The sequence below is a fragment of the Phyllostomus discolor genome, chromosome 2, assembly GCF_004126475.2.
Source record: "Phyllostomus discolor isolate MPI-MPIP mPhyDis1 chromosome 2, mPhyDis1.pri.v3, whole genome shotgun sequence".
NCBI lineage: Eukaryota > Metazoa > Chordata > Mammalia > Chiroptera > Phyllostomidae > Phyllostomus > Phyllostomus discolor.
This window is the reverse complement of record NC_040904.2, coordinates 44432449-44439391: the sequence shown is the minus strand read 5'-3', so window position 1 is coordinate 44439391 and position 6943 is coordinate 44432449.

The following is a 6943-nucleotide window of genomic DNA, read 5'->3' as shown; positions in this document are numbered from 1 at the left end:
GTTCACATTGTTTCAACTTTTCATGTTATTAAAGTATTTCCCAGATTTCCATCTCTACTCCTGTATTTCAGACCCACATTTGTAAGAGTTATCTGAGCACTTGCACAAGGAACACCAACTAATATTTCAAACTCAAGTAGTTCTCTCAAGAGAATGGCTATCCTTTTGCTATATGACAGTTGTGGGTTATACACATTTGAAGTATTTTATATTTTTACCACAATGATAAAAAAGCCCAACTATTTTCTTGCTGAAACACACACACACACACACACACCCTGAGATCCCGAGCAAGAGGAGTTAGCAAGTATCCTTCCAATACCCTGGATCCCCAGTATCTGATGCTGTTCACCCCTCTTCCCCCACCTCATACTTCATGGCCATTCCATAGGCCAGTGATCTCAATCATGCACCCCAGTTTCTTCCCTCATCTTCTATCTTTCTAGTTCACTCCCTCATTACTCAAACTCCAGCAATGTTCTGCCTCACAAGGACCTAAGATCCATTGATCCTTCCACCTTCCCCAGTCCCTCCACCCCCAGATGTCCCCCCTTCCCTTCTTGCCAAATTTAATTTTCTCAGCCAATTACTATTATTAGTCTATTGATCAGACCTTAATTCCTTTGCCCTTCTTTCACTTCATGGAACTCTCTTGGAAGAACTACAAACCAGGTTAAATCCAGCTCTTCACCTCCTCCACACCTCCTCCTGTACCTAAATCTGCCTAGGAAAAAAGATGCAAAACTACTGAATGTTTTCACTTTAGATTCATGACCATGAACCTTAAGTTCAGCTCTACTCTAGCTAAGTAACCATCTAATATAGTCCTAAATGATTATTTTTACACCTATTTTCCCCTCAAACCTCTAACACCTTCTCTATCCTCACTCTCACTTATGGTCTTGCTTCCTGCTTTATTGAGGAAATAAAATCTGTCTAAATGAAACTGTCCTGGACTTCTACCACCACATCATCCCACCCACCACATCTGTGCCACCATATCTGTATCACCTTCTTTGACGACAGATAAACCATGTGGCCCTACCTAAAGCCAACTGCTTACCTGCTCAAGGACATCTCTCTAGTAATTCTACCCTCTCTCTCATACACATCACCAGATTTTCCCTCCCTACTGAGTTTTTCCCACGAGCATATCATCAGAAAACCTCTTTCCTGACCCTTCTTTCCTCTCCAGCTACCATTCTACTTCTTTGCTTCCCTTCGTAGAAAAGCCACTTGAAAGTATTATGTATATTCATTGTCTCCAATCCCTCTCCTTCAGTTCTCTACTGAATCCACTTCACTCAAGCTTGCCCTTACTACAGTACAAAAATGTCTTTGAACAAGGTCATCAGTCACTTCCATGTTGCAAAATCCAATGATTACTCCTCTGTTCTCATTTTACATGATCTATCAACAGCATCTAGTACAGTTGATCATCCCTTCCACCTAGAAATACTCTCTACCAAGACTACCTCTCTGGGTTTTCCCTCCTCCTTGGCTGTTACTGCTCAACCTCCCAATGCTTCATCTTCCACTTCTTCACCTAGGAGTTTTCCATGGTACTTCTTCATCCAATTTGCAATCTCACCCAATGTTAAACTATTAAATATATTCACATGCTGAAAATTTCCAAACTTATATTTCCAGTCTTGAACTCCTCCTTGAATTCCAAAAAGTATATTCAACTTTCCAAAAAAAGAATTCCTGATTGTACCCCCATGCCCCAAATATGCTCAATCTGCAGTCCTCAGGTAATGGTAATTCTATTTTTCTGTTACTCAAGCCAAAAACCTTGAACCTTGATGCTTCTTTTTCTTTTACACACAAATCCAATCCAATAGAATACCCTGTTTTCTATTATAAAAGCAGAGAATTACCTACAAAGGAGTCCCATAAGACTGTCAGCTGATTTCTCAAAAGAAAATTTGTAGACTAGAAGAGACAGGCAAGAAGTATTCAAAATGATGAAAAGCAAGGACCTACATCCAAAATTATTCTACCCAGCAAAGCTATCACTTCCAATGGAAGGGCAGATAAAGTGCTTCCCAAACATGGTAAAGCTAAAGCAGTTCATCATCACCCAGCCATTATTACATGGAATGTTAAAAAGACTTATTTAAGAAAAAGAAGATCAAAACTATGAACATTAAAATGGCAACAAATTCACAACTATCAACAACTGAACCTAAAAAAAAAAACAAACAAACAAACCAAGCAAACAACCAGAATAGAAACATAGGTATGAAGATCACTTGGAGGGTTATCAGCTGGGAGGAGAATGGGGGAAAAAGTTCAGGGATTAAGAAGCATAATTGGTAGGTACAAAATAGACAGGGGGGTGTTAATAATAGTATAGAAGTGGAGAAGCCAAAAAACTCATATACATGATCCATGGACATGAACTAAGGAGGAGATTGCTGGAGGAAATGGGTGTACTTGGCAGAAGGAGACAGAAGGGAAAAAAATTAGGAAAACTGCAATAACATAATCAAAAAAATATAATTTTTAAAATGTGCTTTCATTTTAAGAAATTGTATTTGGCATTTAGATTTTCCAACAGGGCCTGGCCAGCATGGCTCAGTTGGTTGGAGAATAATCCTGTTAACTGCAAGGTCTCAGATTTGATTCCTACTCAGGGCATATGCCTGGGTTTCATGTTCAGTCCCTAGTCAGGGTGTGTATAGGAGGCAATTGATTAACGTTTGTCTCTCACATCAAAGTTTTTCTTTCTCTCTCTCTCTCTTCTTCCCTTCCTCTTTTTCTAAAAAAATCAATAAGCATGTCCTCAGGTGAAGATAGATAGATAGATAGATAAATTTTCCAACTCTTAAGGCCATGACAGAGTGTTAGCCCTCCTGTCATAAATAACTCTAAAACTAGACAAATGTATAAGGTATCCTTATAAAGATATTGGGAAAACTGGGGAGATGCAAGAGAATGGATGAAGAGGTGAGGGGATTAAGAAGTACAAATAAGAAGTCACACAATAGCCATGGGAATATAAAGTCCAGAAATGAAGTACACAGAGAACTTATACACATGACCCATAAAAATGAACAATGGTGGGGTCATTGCCTGAAGAAGTGGGGGGTGCTCGGTGGAGAGGGGCAAAGGCGAAAAAAATCAGGACAACTATAATAGCATAATCAGTAAATATAATTTTCAAAAAGAAGTTAGCATGATGAAAAACTGCCTCAAAAAGTATTAACAGGAAATTGTTCTAGGTTAAACGGAAATAAGGAAACATAATAACTACTGTATTTTCAGACTATGCACCCCCCCTCCAAATTTGGGAGGAATAATGGTTGTTAATGCTGCTGTTGAGTTCTGTTTACATTTACATTGGTGAAATATTATGTTATTTATGTTATTAAATATTTTACCACATTTTTTGCTTCAAAAATTTTTTCCTATTTTCCTGCTCTAAAACCTAGGTGAATCTTATGGTCCAAAAAATATGGTAACTGCAATATGTGACTCTTGATACAATCCTGAATCAAAAAAAAAGAAGATATTAAAGTAAGTTTGGGCATAAATGGGAAAATTTAAATATAAACTGAATATTAGATATATTATTGCACTAATGTTAAGCGTTTAGAGTGTGGTAATGATCTTGTGCTGTGTAAGAGAATGTCGTTATTTTTACAGGATATATATGTGCAGAAGTATTTAGGAGTAAAATGTCACAATATTTGCCATTACCTTCAAATGACTCAGAAAAAAAAAACTAGAAAGAGAGAAAGAAAGGAAATGTAGCAAAAGTTGATTGATGATTAAGGAAAGGATATGTGCATATTCAGTGCAATCCTCTTTCAACTTATATGTAAATTTGAACATTCTTTAAATTAAAAAAAATTTCAGAGAAAAATAAAACAGCCAAAATGACCCTAGAGAAAACAAGGATAACTAGGGAACAAGAGAAAACTTTAAAATATACATATAGAATCTTTGGTTAAATTTGAGAAACTACAATAAGCATGAAAATACAGAATACTTTAAAACCAGAAAATTTAATGAACAAGATACCATGCTTAGAAATTAAAAATATGATCACTGAAAAAAAATTTCAATAGAAGGATCAGCAGATCAAAAAATTAAAGAGAATTTGCTACCTGGTGTATGTTGTCAATTTGGCTCAAATAAACTCTCATAAAAACTCAAAAATATGTATATTAAAAAGACCACAAAATAGAAAATGTAACAGAAGACATAAGCACTATAGAGGGTCCTAAACCAGGACTCCAACATCTGATTAACAGAAATTCTAGAAACTAGGGACAGAAACACTGGGGGTGAAGGGCAAGAGGTACCATATTTTTCAGACCATAAGACGCACCTAGGTTTTAGAGCAGGAAAATAGGGAAAATATTTTTGAAGCGAAAAATGTGATAAAATATTTAATAACATAAATAACATAATATTTCACCAATGTAAATGTAAACAGAACTCAACAGCAGCATTAACAACCATTATTCCTCCCAAATTGGCAGGGGGGGGTGTCTTATAGTCCCAAAAAGCTATATACTAAAAAAATATAATAAAATTTCCTAGAGCTGAAAAACATTTGACTTCCATACAAGATCCCACAAAAAAAGAGTTAAAAAATAACTCCACCAAGGCATACTTACATCACCATCATGCAAGTTCAAGATGCTGGGGGTACAGAGGTTGCCAAAAGATTCCATTGAAACAGTTAAAAATAAACAACGGAAACCTCATCTAAAAAGTGAAGAAGCCCTAAAGGGGAGCTCTCACTCACGGCCACCCAGGCCCCAAATGGGAGGACATACCACAGCAGGAGGAAGGAACAATTTTCCCTTGTCCAGAAAAACACCTGAATGGTCACCTGAACTTTTTAGCTGATTGCCTTCCATTTGGCATCCTGGTTACAGCCCAGCAAATGAGAAACTGCCACATCATCCAATGAGAAGCCATCACCATCTTGAACTCTTCAGACCCCTCCCAACTTCCTCTTTATCACCTATAAAAGCAAGCCCCTCTCTCTCCCCTGTTCTAGGGACTCACCTGTGATTTGCCACAGTTGGCTTGTTCGGAATTGCAATTCTCAATTCCTCTGCTATTCCCAAAAAACCTATATTCCAAAAGCAGAAACAAAAAAAAATATTTTGCTAGTAAAATAAATGGCTCATTTGTTTTTTTAAGGTCAACAAGACATGTAAATAAACACTCGAACACGTCACCTGCAAAGGACCAAGAATCAAGTAAGGAGTGCGCCTCACAGCGGGAGGCCTTGGCAGCTAGAGGCTGGGCCCTTTTCCAGGAGGGCCTTGTGCTTTGCCCAATACCATGTTTGCTGTCCTAGCCGTCTTTTTCACAAGAAAGAGAGTTACCTGAGAATAACAATATCAACTTATTTATCTTCATATCCCCCTGTCCGCTTTATTCCTAAAGTCCTACAAGTTGAGATGAAGTTCATTTATATAAGCTCCAGTCAGTCTCTCTCGACCTCATTATTTCCTCCCTCCCCATTTTCTGGCCCCTTCTTTCCCTGGTCGCTTGTTCATCCCAGAAACACTGAGGGAGAACTCAGTGTGCTAGGTCAGGGGTTATCAGATAAACAAAGACCAGCCCTGGGTTCCAGGAGTCCACCCCTGTGAGGAGAGACCAGTGCGGGCCCTCCTGCGGGCTTGGCAGTCTTCCTCTCCAAATTACAGCACAGAACCCAGAGATTCCTACACAATAGTTTCATGCTACCTATTCTTAAACTTGACTTAAAAGTGAATTAAATTTCCTGTTGAAGTAGTTTAAAGTTTGAATTTATGGAATTTTCTAAAGGGTGAGTGGCTCCTGAGGGAAGACAAGTTTCCTCCTTAGTATTGTTATATGGATACCAGCCCCGAAGGTTTCCTGGGCAGACAGAACCAGCTTAGTCGTGAATTTAGCTCAATTCCCAGTCACTGTGAAGCGCTGCCTTCTCACTGCAGAAGCCCCTTTGGGGCAGTGTTCCTCTAAGTCTCATTCTAGGTTTGGGTTTGAGTGCTCTGGGTTTGCAAACTTTTTGGTGGGTGCACAGTACATTTTTACTAATCACTACTTCAGTGATTCATTGGTTTTACTGTGGCTATTTCTGAACCTTTGACAGTGTAATCCAGGTGGAAGCCATAAATATTCCCCAACTGCTGTACCCACTCCTCCTGTGAGCCAATCCTGGAAGCAGAGGCCACAGCAGGCAGAGGTCTCATCGGGGCTCCTGTGAGGATCACAATGGTGATTGGCCCAGGGGCCCTGAGCCCAACAGGCAAGTGGGACTGGGAGCCCGAAACTCTTCACAAACAGTTCCCAGATGAGCACCTCCCCCTAGTGGCCATTAGTGGACGCTGCGGTGCTCTCAGCCCAGGAAATGCCAAAGAGGAATATAATGTTTTTCCCGCAAACACCCCACGGACCCTGGACCACCATTTCAGAGTCTGTCCTGTGGAAGAGGCACAGGCCACCTCCACTTATACAAGTTTCCCTGGGTCCTGGGTGGAACTTGACGGAGTACTAGATTCTCCTTGGTTGTACCAGACCATAGCCTTCGCTCAAGGCCTGTTTTGTGAAGGCAGCTGCCTCCTGACCAGTCCCTCTGGGCATCAAGCCTTGATAATGAAGCTTAAGCTCCAGCACCATCCCTTGCACAAGTCCCTTCTATGGACAGTGAAAAGACCTTAGCAAAATGCTTGTATAGACCCCTATTTATGCAAAATCTGAAAAAAGTAGGATTTTAAAAACTATTTTTCCTAAAGAGGATTCCAAAAATTGTATACAATCTGCATCACACAAAGTCTGCTTCTGAGCTTGATGGTGACATAGGGACCACTCAGTCCAGAGCTCTCCCACAGTCCTTTATCTCGAATGTCCAGTCCCTAACCCCACTCTGCCCCCCTCCCCCAGAGGCCACACAGAGGACTTTGGGAGGGCAGTCTGTGCAAGGGTCAAG